Source organism: Phoca vitulina, unplaced genomic scaffold (genome assembly GCF_004348235.1).
Source record: "Phoca vitulina isolate PV1807 unplaced genomic scaffold, GSC_HSeal_1.0 scaffold32, whole genome shotgun sequence".
Classification (NCBI taxonomy): domain Eukaryota; kingdom Metazoa; phylum Chordata; class Mammalia; order Carnivora; family Phocidae; genus Phoca; species Phoca vitulina.
In genome coordinates, this window is record NW_022589735.1 from 9,709,871 (window position 1) to 9,725,952 (window position 16,082).

General features: G+C 37.5%; 1 protein-coding gene across 3 annotated transcripts in view; it reads right to left on the reverse strand.

The window, feature by feature from the left end:
* CHSY3 (chondroitin sulfate synthase 3) overlaps positions 1-16,082 on the reverse strand; it is a 300,254-nt gene that overhangs the window by 216,110 nt on the left and 68,062 nt on the right. The gene's annotated exons all lie outside the window — the stretch shown is intronic.

Below are 16,082 nucleotides of genomic sequence, written 5' to 3' on the forward strand. Positions count from 1 at the left end.
GTTCCTGACCTTAATAATATTATAAGAATAATATTCTCTGTGGGCTTTTCATATATAGCTCTTATGATATTGAGCTATATAGCCTCTATCCCTACACTGGTAGAGTTTTAATCAAGAAAGGATGCTGGGGGCACCTGGGTGGCTCAGTTGGTTAAATGCCTGCCTTCAGGTTGGGTCATTATCCCAGATCCTAGAATTGAGTCATGCGTCTTCAGGCTCCCTACTCAGTAGGGAGTCTGCTTCTCCTGATCCCTCTGCCCCTCCCCAACTGCTTGTGCTTTTTCACGCTCTCTCAAATTAATAAAATCTTTAAAAAAAAAAAAAAGGATGCTGTATTTTGTCAAATGTTTTTTTCTGCACCTATTGAAAGGATCATATGGTTCTTGTCCTTTCTTTTATTTATGTAGTGTATCACATTGTTTGATTTGTGGATGTTGAACCAACCTTGCAGCCCAGGAATAAATCCCACTTGGTCGTGGTGGAATAATCTTTTTAATGTACTACTGGATCCTTTTGGCTAGTATCTTGGTGAGAATTTTTGCATCCGTGTTCATCAAGGATATTGTTCTCTGATTCTCCTTTTTTGGTGGGGTCTTTGTTTGGTTTGGGGATCTAGGTAATGCTGGCCTCAGAGAGTTTGGAAGTTTTCTTCCATTTCTATTTTTTGAAACAGCTTCAGAAGAATAGGTATTAATTCTTCTTTACATGTTTGGTAGAATTCCCCTGGGAAGCCATCTGGCCTTGGGCTCTTGTTGGGAGATTTTTGATTACTGCTTCAATTTCCTTGCTGCTTATGGGTCTGTTCAGATTTTCTATTTCTTCCTATTTAAGTTTTAGTAGTTTATATGTCTCTAGGAATGCATTGATTTCTTCCAGATTGCCTTATCTGTTGGCACATAGTTGCTCATAATATGTTCTTACAATTGTTTGTATTTCTTCGGTATTGGTTGTGATTGTTCCTCTTTCATTCATGATTTTATTTATTTGGGTCCTTTCTCTTTTGTTTTTGATAAGTCTACCACTGCCTGATTCTTTAACAGTGTTTATAACTAGATCTGCTTTTGAAAAGGCTTATCAAGATAAGGAAGATAAGGTAAAGGAAAATAATAACCTTTCAGATGAATGATCAAGGTATGCCTTTTATCAATAATGTTTTCACCCTGTGTACTCCCCTCCTGCGTGGGAAACAGTATTAAAAGAATCTAAGAGATCTGGACTCACATTTACATGCCTCTGGTGCTATTACTCAGCCAACTTCAGGGAACAATATGCCAGTACAAGAGAGTGCCCTTCCTTGGACAAGGACAGTAACCTGTTTTTAGCCCTGAGCCCAGATGTCATTTTGAAGCAAATGTAATCTTGTATCTATAAAGTGCTCCATAAATTAATTATATTGCATTCCTTCAGAGTGTGTGTGTGTGTGTGTGTGTGTGTGTGTGTGTGTGTAACTTTAGCTACCTACAAAATTCAACTGCTATTTATAAATCTCATAGCACAATATAAGTATAAAACGAAGATTTTGAGAATGATGTGAAACAGGCAGGCAGGACACCTTTAGCTGTTGTTAAAATAAATGACATAAGGGCCACAGGTGCAGCTATAAGAGTTAGCAACTCTTTAACATGTTCAACAACATAAAGAAATAGTCCAAATGTAAGAGTAGTCTTACCAAAATATTTATTTTTCTTACTGGCCAGCTAAAGTATGATTTATAGTCAAATAATACATAACACAAACATGCCAATATATGTGTGACCAAGAAAGAAAATAAAATTAGTTCGCATGGCAGTCTTCTTTTGAGAGGAGCTAAAATCAAGTCACAGAACAGCACTAAATCTCTAATATCTTTGAATAAGATAATTATTTCCCTTGAGAAGTCACTTCTTTAAAATGAGTGATTACATCTATGCCAGACAACCAGGATATTTTAATTAAGAGATTACTCGCAAAATACTGCAAAGGAGCTGATATAATGAATTAAGAAACATCTCCTGTTATTAATTACACAAAATCTGTCCTAAGGTCCAATTAGTTTAAAAAAAAAAAAAAAGTCTGCTGTATTAAAAACATTTTGTACCCACTTCATATGACAAGTACAACATTTTGCATTCTCTAAAAATACATCAATTGGGATGGATGTTTAACATAAGTTTTGTATTACAGAATTCCAATATTTCTGCTAATAACGTAATGTTGAATTCTCTATGGACCCGAGAATTTTATGAACAGACTGATGAACGTAATTCCTTCTATCACAAGAAGATTGGATTCTAAGGTGTGGTAAAATCATTATGTTTTCTAAATTCTTTATTTTAATAATTTTATTTCATTATATATCAAGATCTAATAACTAAACTTTGCAAAAAACATATTTTTTTTTTTTTTTAAGATTTAATTTATTTATTTGACAGAGACACAGACAGCGAGAGCAGGAACACAAGCAGGGGGAGTGGGAGAGGGAGAAGCAGACTCCCCACTGAGCAGGGAGCCTAATGTGGGACTCGATCCCAGCACTCTGGGATCATGACCCGAGCCGAAGGCAGCTGCCTAACGACTGAGCCACCCAGGCGCCCAACATACCTTTAATAATAGCAAATTTTTAGCACTTTAAATAATTACAAAATAAAGGAAAAATATTGTTAGTTTTTTATAATACCTATTTTCCAGCTCTGTTCAATTTGTTTTTCACCAAAGAAACTCATTAACAAGAAAACTTTTTTGAAATATAGGAAATGGCAATAAACCAATCACACTGGTATTATAAAAATCAGTACTACATTAAGAATTAAGATAGTCTCTATCAAATAAAGTATGAATCCTTGATTAGTAATAATATTCAAGAAATGAGGTTTCTGATGCACTTTCCAGTTAATCATCAAGCAGACAACACACCTTGTTTACTACACTTAATTTTTTATACTAAAATGCATTAGGATGTTTTGTTTAATATTCAGGAAATTATCATGAGCACAAGTGAATTCTGGTTGATGACTGAGGGTTTGGTGATAATTCAGAGGGATAATTCTGAATATAATTATCATTCCATCTTCTGAAGAGTTATTTGGACTGAATTCATTTCCTGGAAACTGGATTAGGTGCTTTTCTGACACTCTATTCCCCTAGGAATTTCTGCATGAATTGGTCTTAACACTTAATAAACTATCCCGACATGAGTTTGTATGTACCTGAACATCCGAGAGTCAATTTTCATGGTTTTATCATTAGCATCCATCCTACCACTTGGTATACAGTTGGTGCTCAATAAGTATGTATTGAACAAAATCATATATAGCCCATATCAGACAATGAAAAGATTTCACCTTCCTCAGAGATCAAAGAATATTTAAGCTTCACCTGAGCATATATGGTAGAAAAAATGCCAATGTGATTCTAAAAATGGAGCAAATCATAAGCTTATTTTATTTCACAGTAATTAATGTATTGCATTGTTTAGATCTGTAATATTGAAAAATATGGCCCTAGGATGACAAAGAAAACTAGGCAAAGCATAAAGCAGATTTAATCACACCGTCTCTGTGAGGATGGATTTAAAAGACTGACAGTTCACCACAGCACCAGGGTCCTGAATGTGATACTCAAAGCCCAGCGATGTCATCTCCCCATTCTGGGAACAGTTACAGTATTGATAAGTTAAGAAAATGAAGAGAAATGAGGCGAAGGCACAACTTAACATATTCAAAAGATGCCTATTTTATTACACTTTTTAATTCGGTGGACAGATAATACAGTCTTTTTTTTTTTTTAAAGAAAAGATTCTAGGGGCGGAGCAAGATGGCAGAGGAGTAGGAGACCTGGATTTCAAGTAGTCTCAGGAATTCAGTTGGATAGGGATCAAACCATTCTGAACACCTACGAACTCAACAGGAGATCAAAGAAAAGAACAGCAACAACTCTCTGAACAGAAAAGCGACCACTTTCTGGAAGGTAGGACGTGCGGAGAAGTGAATCCGAGGCGATATTCGGGAGGATAGACGGCGGGGGAGGGGCCTCCATCTGCCGCTTCTGGAAAGTGATAGAGAGCGGAGCACAAAACTTTTAGAAGTCGGCTCCACTGAGGGATGTCGCTCCAGTGGCTAAGCGGGGGGTGGAACCCTCGCAGGACATTGTGGTCTCAGGACGCTTGGGGTCACAGAAAGACCGGAGGGTGGGGGTGGGGGGCCTGAGAGCAGCAGAGCTCCCAGGTATCAGAGACGGAAAGCCAGCTGCAGAGACCGAACCGAGACGCGGGCTCTCAGCTCGGGGTTGCCATAAACCGTGATCCATGGCACAGTCGGGCCACTGCTCCTCCAGCAGGGACCCAACAAGCGGCAGATCCGGGGAGACTCCCCTTCCTTCCCCGGGAGAAGCGACGCAGGAGCGCACCGCAGGGATCTACTGGGTTTGGAGACTCCACACGGGGTCGTGTGCCAGAGATAAAAATGCTCGGTCACAGGCCGGGTGAGCACGGAGTGCGTCCGGAGACGGGGAGACGGGAGTGACTGACTGCTTTTCTCTGGGGGGCTCACTGAGGAGCAGGGCCCCGAGTTCTCGGCTCCTCCGGGGCAGAGATTGGGAGGCCGCCATTTTCACTCTCATCCTCCAAAGCCATGGGGAAAGCTTGCAGGGAACAAAAAGCTCCCGAGAGCAAACCCAAGCGGATTACTTAGCCCGAACCAGCAAGGGCGGGGCAATTCTGCCTCCGGCAAAGACATTTGGGAACCACGGCAACAGGCCCGTCCCCCAGAAGATCAGCAAGAACAGCCAGCCAAGACTAAGTTTACAGATCAATGAGAACGGCAGAACTCCAGCGCTAGGGGAATACTGCACATAGAATCCATGGCTTTTTTACCATGATTCTTTAGTCTTTCAAAGTTAATTTTTTTTATTTTAACTTTTTCTTTTTAATTTTTCTTTTTCCCTTTTTCAACCAATATCTTATCAATCCCTTTTTGAAAAAACATTTTTATTTTTCATTTTTAGAATCATATTCTATCCCTTCATAGTAGTTACCCTTATTTTTGGCATATATATAAGTTGTTCTCTCTTTAAAATTTTGAGATACAGTTTCTTCTAACAGATCAAAATATACCCTAAATCTCTAGTGTATGGCTTTGTTCTAGTCTCCTGCCTGATCACATTCTCTCCCTTTTTTTTTTAAATCCTCTTCTTTCTTTTTGCAAACTTCTTATCAATTCCTTTTATAAAATTTTTTATAATTTTCATCTTTACAGTCATATTCCATCCCTTCATCGTATCAACCCTTATTTTTGTACATATATAAGTTTTTCTTTCTTTAAAATTTTGGGAGGCACTTTCTTCTAACAGACCAAAATACACCCAAAGTCTAGTGTGTGGCACTGATCTATGCACCAGCCATCATATTTGATATATTCTGTTTTTTTTGTTTTGTTCTGTTTTTGTTTGTTTTTATCTTTTTCTTTTCCTTTTCTTTTCGTTTTCTTTTTTCTTTCTTTTCCTTTCTTCTCCCCCGGCTTCAGGTCCTTTCTGATCTGTTTAGAGTACATTTTCTGGGGACGTTGTTACCCTGTTAGCATTTTGTTCCCTCATTCATCTATTCTCCTCTGGACAAAATGACAAGTGGAAAAATCGCCTCAACAAAAAGCACAAGAGGTAGAACCGACTGCCAAGGACCTACTCAATACGGACATTAGTAGGATGTCGGACCTAGAGTTCAGAATCATGATTTTAAAGATACTAGCTGGGGGGTGCCTGGGTGGCTCAGTCGTTAAGTGTCTGCCTTCGGCTCAGGTCATGATCCCAGGGTCCTGGGATTGAGCCCCATATCGGGCTCCCTGCTCCGCGGGAAGCCTGCTTCTCCCTCTCCCACTCCCCCTGCTTGTGTTCCCTCTCTTGCTGTGTCTCTCTCTATCAAATAAATAAATAAAATCTTAAAAAAAAAAAAAGGTACTAGCTGGGCTAGTATCTTTAAGCTGGGAAGTTATTAGAGAAATCCTTTCTGGAGAAGTAAAAGAACTAAATCTAAGGAAGTCGAAATCAAAAAGGCTATTAATGAGGTGCAATCAAAAATGTGGGTGCTAACTGCTAGGATAAATGAGGCAGAAGAGAGAATCAGTGATATAGAAGACCAAATAATGGAAAATAAAGAAGCTGAGAAAAAGAGAAATAAACAACTACTGGATCACAAGGGCAGAGTTTGAGATAAGCGATACCATAAGACAAAACGTTAGAATAATTGGGATCCCAGAAGAAAAAGAAAGAGAGAGAGGGGCAGAAGGTATATTGGAGCAAATTATAGCAGAGAACTTCCCTAATTTGGAGAAGGAAACAGGCATCAAAATCCAGGAGGCATAGAGAACCCCTCTCAAAATCAATAAAAATAGGTCAATACCCCAACATCTAATAGTAAAACTTACGAGTCTCAGAGACAAAGAGAAAATCCTGAAAGCAGCTCGGGACAAGAGATATGTAACCTACAATGGTAGAAACATTAGATTGGCAACACACCTATCCAGAGAGACCCGGCAGGCCAGAAAGGACTGGCATGATATTCAGAGCACTAAATGAGAAAAATATGCAGCCAAGAATACTATATCCAACTAGGCTGTCATTGAAAATAGAAGGAGAGATAAAAAGCTTCCAGGACAGACAAAAACTAAAGGAATTTGCAAACACGAAACCAGCCCTACAAAAAATATTGAAAGGGGTACTCTAAGCAAAGAGAGAGCCTAAAAGCAACATAGACCAGAAAGGAACAAAGACAACATACAGTAACAGTCACCTTACAGGCAATACAATGGCACTAAATTCATATCTTTCAAGAGTTACCCTGAATGTAAATGGGCTAAATGCCACAATCAAAAGACACAGGCTATCAGATTGGATTAAAAAACAAAACCCATCCATATGCTGTCTGCAAGAGACTCATTTTAGACCCAAAGACATCCCCAGATTGAAAGTGAGGGGGTGGAAAACCATTTACCATGCTAATGGACACCAAAAGAAAGCTGGGGTGGCAATCCTTATATCAGACAAATTAGATTTTAAACCAAAGACTGTAATAAGAGATGAGGAAGGACACTATATCCTACTTAAAGGGTCTATCCAACAAGAAGATCTAACAATTGTAAATATCTATGCCCCTAACATGGGAACAGCCAATTATATAAGGCAATTAATAACAAAAGCAAAGAAACACATCGACAACATACAATAATAGTGGGGGACTTTAATACCCCCCTCACTGAAATGGACAGATCATCTAAGCAAAAGATCAACAAGGAAATAAAGACTTTAAATGACACACTGGACCAAATGGACTTCACAGACATATTCAGAACATTCCATCCCAAAGCAACAGAATACACATTCTTCTCTAGTGCCCATGGAACATTCTCCAGAATAGATCATATCCTAGGTCACAAATCAGGTCTCAACTGGTACCAAAAGATTGGGATCATTCCCTGCCTATTTTCAGACCACAATGCTTTGAAACTAGAACTCAATCACAAGAGGAAAGTCGGAAAGAATTCAAATACATGGAGGCTAAAGAGCATCCTACTAAAGAATGAATGGGTCAACCAGGAAATTAAAGAAGAATTAAAAAAATTCATGGAAACAAATGAAAATGAAAACACAACTGTTCAAAATCTTTGGGATGCAGCAAAGGCAGTCCTCAGAGGAAAGTAAATAGCAATACAAGCCTTTCTCAAGAAACAAGAAAGGTCTCAAATACACAACCTAACCCTACACCTAAAGGAGCTGGAGAAAGAACAGCAAATAAAGCCTAAACCTAGCAGGAGAAGAGAAATAACAAAGATCAGAGCAGAAATCAATGAAATAGAAACCAAAAGAACAGTAGAACAGATCAACGAAACTAGGAGCTGGTTCTTTGAAAGAATTAATAAGATTGATAAACCCCTGGCCTGACTTATCAAAAAGAAAAGAGAAATGACCCAAATCAACAAAATCATGAATGAAAGAGGAGAGATCACAACCAACACCAAAGAAATACAAACAATTATAAGGAACATATTATGAGCAACTCTATGCCAGCAAATTAGATAATCTGGAAGAAATGGATGCATTCCTAGAGATGCACCAACTACCAAAACTGAACCAGGAAGAAACAGAAAACCTGAACAGACCTATAACCACTAAGGAAATTGAAGCAGTCATCAAAAATCTCCCAAAACACAAAAGCCCAGGGCCAGATGGCTTCTCAGGGGAATTCTACCAAACATTTAAAGAAGAATTAATACCTATTCTTCTGAAACTGTTCCAAAAAATAGAAATGCAAGGAAAACTTCCAAACTCGTTTTATGAGGCCACCATTACCATGATCCCAAAATCAGACAAAGACCCCATCAAAAAGGAGAATTACGGACCAATATCCTTGATGAACATGGATGCAAAAATTCTCACCAAAATACTAGCCAATAGGGTCCAACAGTACATTAAAAGGATTATTCACCACGACCAAGTGGGATTTATCCCTGGGCTGCAAGGTTGGTTCAACATCCGCAAATCAATCAACGTGATACAATACATTAACAAAAGAAAGAACAAGAATCATATGATCCTCTCAATAGATGCAGAGAAAGCATTTGACAAAGCACAGCATCCTTTCTTGATCAAGACTCTTCAGAGTATAGGGATAGAGGGTACATACCTCAATATCATAAAAGCCATCTATGAAAAGCCTACTGAGAGCTTTCCCCCTAAGGTCAGGAACGCGGCAGGGATGTCCACTATCACCACTGCTATTCAACATAGCATTAGAAGTCCTAGCCACAGCAATCAGACAACAAAAAGAAATCAAAGGCATCCAAATCGGCAAAGAAGAAGTCAAACTCTCACTCTTTGCAGATGATACGATACTTTATGTGGAAAACCCAAAACTCCACCCCAAAACTGCTAGAATTCATACAGGAATTCAGTCAAGTGGCAGGATATAAAATCAATGCACAGAAATCAGTGGCATTCCTATACACCAACAACAAGACAGAAGAAAGAGAAATTAAGGAGTCGATCCCATTTACAATTGCACCCAAAACCATAAGATACCTAGGAATAAATCTAACCAAAGAGGCAAAGGATCTGTACTCAGAAAACTATAAAATACTCATGAAAGAAATTGAGAAAGACATAAAGAAATGGAAAAACCTTCCATGCTCATGGATTGGAAGAACAAATATTGTGAAGATGTCAATGCTACCTAGAGCCATCTACACATTCAGTGCAATCCCCATCAAAATACCATCCACTTTTTTCAAAGAAATGGAACCAATAATCCTAAAATTTGTATGGAACCAGAAAAGACCCCGAATAGCCAGAGGAATGTTGAAAAAGAAAAGCAAAGCTGGCGGCATCACAATTCCGGACTTCCAGCTCTATTACAAAGCTGTCATCATCAAGACAGTATGGTACTGGCATAAAAACAGACACATCGATCAGTGGAACAGAATAGAGAGCCCAGAAATGGACCCTCAACTCTATGGTCAACTAATCTTCGACAAAGCAGGAAAGAATGTCCAATGGAAAAAAGACAGTCTCTTCAACAAATGGTGTTGGGAAAATTGGACAGCCACATGCAGAAGAATGAAACTGGACCATTTCCTTACACCACACACAAAAATAGACTCCAAATGGTTGAAAGACCTCAGTGTGAGAAAGGAGTCCATCAAAATCCTAAAGGAGAACAGAGGCAGCAACCTCTTCGACCTCAGCCACAGCAACTTCTTAGAAACATCACCAAAGGCAAGGGAAGCAAGGGCAAAAATGAACTATTGGGACTTCATCAAGATAAAAAGCTTTTGCACAGCAAAGGAAACAGTCAACAAAACCAGAAGACAACCGACAGAATGGGAGAAGATACTTGCAAATGAAATATCAGATAAAGGGCTAGTATCCAAAATCTATAAAGAACTTATCAAACTCAACACCCAGAGAACAAATAATCCAATCAAGAAATGGGCAGAAGACATGAACAGACATTTTTCCAAAGAAGACATCCAAATGGCCAATAGACACATGTAAAAGTGCTCAACATCGCTCGGCATCAGGGAAATCCAAATCAAAACCTCAATGAGATATCACCTCACACCAGTCAGAATGGCTAAAATTAACAAGTCAGGAAACGACAGATGTTGGCGGGGATGCGGAGAAAGGGGAACCCTCCTCCACTGTTGGTGGGAATGGAAGCTGGAGCAGCCACTCTGGAAAACAGTATGGAGGTTCCTCAAAAAGTTGAAAATAGAGCTACCATACGATCCAGCAATTGCACTACTGGGTATTTACCCCAAAGATACAAATGTAGGGATCCGAAGGGGTACGTGCACCCTGATGTTTATAGCAGCAATGTCCACAATAGCCAAACTGTGGAAAGAGCCAAGATGTCCATCGACAGATGAATAGATAAAGAAGAAGTGGTATATATATACAATGGAATATTATGCAGCCATCAAAAGGAATGAGAGCTTGCATTTGTAACTACATGGATGGAACTGGAGGGTGTTATGCTGAGCAAAATAAGTCAATCAGAGAAAGACATGTATCATATGACCTCACTGATATGAGGAATTCTTAATCTCAGGAGACAAACTGAGGGTTGCTGGAGTGGGGGTGGGTAGGAGGGATGGGGTGGCTGGATGATAGACTTTGGGGAGGGTATGTGCCATGGTTAGCACTGTGAATTGTGTGCAAGACTGCTGAATCACAGATCTGTACCTCTGAAACTAATAATGCAATATATGTTAAAAAAAAAAAAAAAGAAGAAGATAGCAGGAGGGGAAGAATGAAGGGGGGGAATCGGAGGAGGAGACGAACCATGAGAGACAATGGACTCTGAAAAACAAGCTGAGGGTTCTAGAGGGGAGGGGGGTGGGAGGATGGGTTAGCCTGGGGATGGGTATTAATGAGGGCACATTCTGCATGGAGCACTGGGTGTTATGCACAAACAATGAATCATGGAACACTGCATCAAAAACTAATGATGTATGGTGATTAACATAACAATTAAAAATTTTTTTAAAAAGATATTATTTATTTATTTGACAGAGAGAGACACTGCGAGAGAGGGAACACAAGGAGGGGGAGTGGGAGAGGGAGAAGCAGGTTTCCTACGGAGCAGGTAGCCTGATGCGGGGCTCGATCCCAGGACCCCGGAGATCATGACCTGAGCTGAAGGCAGACGCCCAAAGACTGAGCCACTCGGGCGCCCTTGATAATACAGTCTTTTTAAAACTCTCCCTGAAAAGTTCTATTTTAATTCTTTAAAAGCATCATGTTTCACTACATGGAAAGTATGGAATGTTACTAACTGGTTACTTTAATGACAAAAAATAAAATTATAATTCCAACCAGAAAATTATAATGAAAAGTATCCCTTAATAAAAGCTATTTACTGAGCCTTTATTGTGAGGCAGGTACTGTGTTAACCCTTTATATACATTAGATCATTTAATTCTTTTTTTTTTTTTAAGATTTTTTTATTTTTTAATTGACACAGAGAGAGAGAGAGCATTAGCAGGCGGGAGGAGCAGAGGGAGAGGGAGAAGCAGACTCCCTCCTGAGCAGGGAGTCCAACGCGGGGCTCGATCCCAGGACCCCAGGATCATGACCTGAGCTGAAGGCAGATGCTTAACTGACTGAGCCATCCAGGCGACCCTAGACCATTTAATTCTTAAAACCTCTTTGTGACGTAGTTATCGGTTTTGCTTCTATCACGTAAGGGAACACTAAGAAGTGAAAAAACTTCATGTTTAAATCAAAAGCTAAGAGTACATACACTTCTAATTAAGCTTCACTCCACTAGTGTTCATAGAACTTACTGACGGCTGCTTCTCACACTTTGCTTTAATTAAATTAATATAATTTTTTTAAAGCCTAGAAGAGAAATGTTTCATTTGCATTTCAATTTGTCTAAACCCCTAAAATACACTGGAAAGAGTGAATGAAAGGTACTGTATCGTACTGTATTAAATATAGTAACTGTTCTTTCCCTTTTTAAAACATAGTTCCGAACTGTCCAAAAGAAAACTCTTAAGATACAAATTTAGATTAAACTGCTTTACATACATTATTCTATACTCCAAAGGGGAAATGATGATGAAAGAAAGGTGTTCACATCTAGATCCAATACAGAGATGACAAGATCTATTGTTTACTTGTCCTATGTTTAAAAATATTTGTGATTATGAAGGAAACCAAGCTATTACACACACAGTTCACCTAGGAGTTGTTCTCACATCAGAAGAATATAAATAGAGAAGTATATGAGAAGAATCACTGACAACTGAATTCCTATCACATAAATGAATTAAATGACAACTGCAGTATAAAGAACCCAAAAGAGGACTTATAAGAGAAACTAACTTATGGAACTGGATTACTAAAGATAACACGTCGGTAAAATTAAAAATACACATAGCACTCAAATCCTACTAAACAGCAAGCCAGAATCTCATTCTAACTGAACCACTTGTGAACTGGAAAGCTGAAATGCCACATGATATCATCCAGGGAATAAGTACATAATATACAAAAAAGATAGATCTAAACCTTAAGTCAATTTTTAACACTTGCTTATGATTTTTTTAATATAACATTTTCCCACATTAGATTCATATCTGGTTTATATTGTTTGCTACTAAATTAGTAGCAATTTTTCTAATGACAGTACAACACTGACCTCTTAAATAGCTAAATAAATATGTAAATTAATAAATACAGTTGTATTTATTATTTATTATTAACTATAATTTCAAGCTTAAAAATAATTTATCAAACATGCTCAGTTTCTTTTTTCTTTTTCCAGGTAGATTAAAACTATTTTTATGCATTTAGATAAGCTAAGCTAATATATAGTCACTGGAGAAAATTCATTAGAGCAGAAGAAAAAAACAAAATATTTAGTGCTCGAAGGCAAAATTTATTAACATTATGGACTTATCTTCAGGACGATTTGTACATGCAAATACATGGTTTTCTATAAATAAAGTAATTCTAAACATTCTGTTTCACAATCTGTTTTCTTCTGACGTATTGGGAAGATCTTTCTAAGACAATAAATATAGACAATATACATAATACTTTTTGGTGCCTGCACCATGTTAAATTTTACCAATATACTATGATTTTTTAAACTACACCCAGTAGTAGATATTTAGGTTGCTTCCAGTTTTTCCTCTATTATAAACAATGCTTTGAGAAATATCTTCATTCACATTTCCCCTAAATTTCTTAGGTTTGTCCTGAAAATGAACATCAAGGAGTAGGATTGCAGCATACATGAACTGACATTTCACTCAAAAACCTCTCACTAACTTTTAACACCCAGAGAGAGTACTTACAGTAATTTATAAAAACTAAACATTTCCTTCCATCTTTCTATATCCTTATTTCCTATGTTAATGAACAATCCTCTTTTTTCTCAATTTAATTCAAAATAACCAGAGGGTAAGGCTTACAATCAACACAGATACAATTCTATATGAATTTTTCTATGCACATATATTCTTTTATTCAAATATGTCATATAATATTCAGAGGAGCCACATCAAAACCACAAAGAAACCAAAAAATTTAAACCAGCCTTGTTACATATTTCAAAACTATAACCAATTTAAGTAGAATCAAATCTATAAACACAGAGAACAAACTGATGGTTGCTGGAAGGAAGGATGTTGGGGGGATGGGCAGAATGAGTGAAGGGGAGTGGGAGATGCAGATTTCCAGTTATGGAATGAGTAAGTCATGGGAATACAGCCAATGATATTGTAGTGGTGGTGTCTGGTGACAGATGGTAGCTACACTTGTGGGGAGAACAGCATAAAGTATAAAGCTGTTGAATCACTGTGCTGTACAACTGAAACTAACGTAACATTGTATACCATACAACTATACTCATTTTTTTTAAAGATTTTATTTATTTATTTGAGAGAGAGAGAGAAAGAGAGCAAGCAAAAGAGTGTGGTGAGTGGCAGAGGGAGAAGCGGACTCCCTGCTGAGCAGGGAGCCCGATGCAAGACTCGATCTCAGGACTCCAGGATCATGACCCGAGCCAAAGGCAGACGTCCAACCAACTGATCCACCCAAGCGCCCCTATACTCAAATTTTTTAAAAAAATTTTAAAAAGGAAAATTAAAAAAGACTATTACCATCTTTCTTTCTAAATCCAGACCTGGCAGAGGATACACTCAGATGAGAAGATAAATCTCTCAGTGCTGACATCAAACCTATTCTACTTTTTTTTTTTTAAGATTTTATTTATTTGTCAGACAGAGAGAGAGAGAGCACAAGCAGGGAGAGCAGCTGAGGGAGAGGGAGAAGCAGACTCCCCGCTGAGCAGGGAGACCGATGTGGGGCTTGATCCCAGGACCCTGAGATCATGACCTGAGCTGAAGGCAGATGCTTAACCAACTGAGCCACCCAGGAGCCCCTAAACCTATTCTACTTCTTTAAACTGAATTCATACATCCTCACAAGAACATGAATATCAAGAATATTTACATATGTATGTACACTTTAAAAAATAAATATACAGCTGTTTTAAATACTCTCATAATTAATGTTCAATTCAACAAACATTTCAAAGCCTGCTACATTTTAGAAACGGTACTAATTTCTGTGGGGATATAAAGATGAATTACCTCTGGTTCTTAAGCTCAAGGAGCTTCTAATATATCTAACTTAAGAGAAAAATATTAATGAAGCTACTAAACTCATATTAGCGTAATTTCCATTGGCAAATTATTGTATATTAAATAATTTATATATGACTAAAATAATTTTTTTCTATTAGATATTATTATAAGCTTTGGAATCAAAGATATACTATACTATAAACATTAATGAAAACATTTCAGTGGAAGCAGAACTTTGACCATCTTTCCTCAGAAGCAAAAAACAACGAGAGCCAACAAAATAATTAGAATGCCAAGCTTGGAATATTTAAAAAATAAATGAATTTAATGTCTAATTTATAGCATTGTAAACTCCTACACAAGTAATTAACATATTTACTTTCTAGAAAGACAAAGTTGTGTTGAAAGGGAAAACAAGCACAACAGAAACTGACAAAGAAAAAGGGCTGAGGACATCTGGTAAAAGAAACTTTAGGTGGATTTCTTTCAATATTGCCTTTTATAATCCCTATTTAGAAATCTACCCCTGCTTTATTTTTTCCCCTGAAATAAGTTATTTGTTTTGCTTTTTGCTTATACATATAATGGTAATACTGAACAAGTGAAAATCAAGGAAATGACTTAATATTTCCATGTATGTTGTTAAAAATAATTAAATTAAAATTCTAGAACAGATAATCTCATCATTAATCTTTTGTCACTGGTATGGTCATAATAAAATGACATTTTTTAATCTTTGATTTTCTTCCAAAGTGAAAGAATACTTAACTTCTTTAAGGAAAATACTGACCACTGAAAGGTTGACACCCGGTTACACACTGTTCATTGTATTCTTTTTTTAAAATCTGATGAATCATCAGCATATTTTACTTATTGTTTGCCTACATTGTTAAAACCATCTTACAGATAACTTAAACTAACTTTAGATATTAGACAAATGTACCTTAAATTAACTTATTAATAAAATTAATAAAATATCTTGATAACTTAATAAAGATACACTTCATGCACAAAGGATGGCTTTGTTTTGAGGGGCTATAGCAACGAGCAGCAAGAATTTACAAGGTAGTTAGTCCCAAGTAGTTGGTACCCAAATAAAGCACCGTCCTTAAAAGCTTGCTTAACTCTATCATTTTGCTGCTAATCAGTAGTTGAATATATAACTTATCCTTGAAATTACTTCCTTTGGATTCATTTTGTCCTTGGGGGCCAGTGTGGTAAGGAAAAGTATGTGATCTTTGGGCAAAGAGACTGAAGCTTGGAATGAGACAATACAATTTCCTGCATGACTTTTGGAATGTCACTTTATGTAAAATTATCTGAGTTTTGGCTTTCCTGTAAGTAAAAACAGGGTTTTTGTCATATAGTTCTTCCACAGATCAGAGGTGTTATATATAATATACCCAGCATGCAATTTCTTGCATAGTAGCTACTCGGTTAAATGACATGAATGAAAAT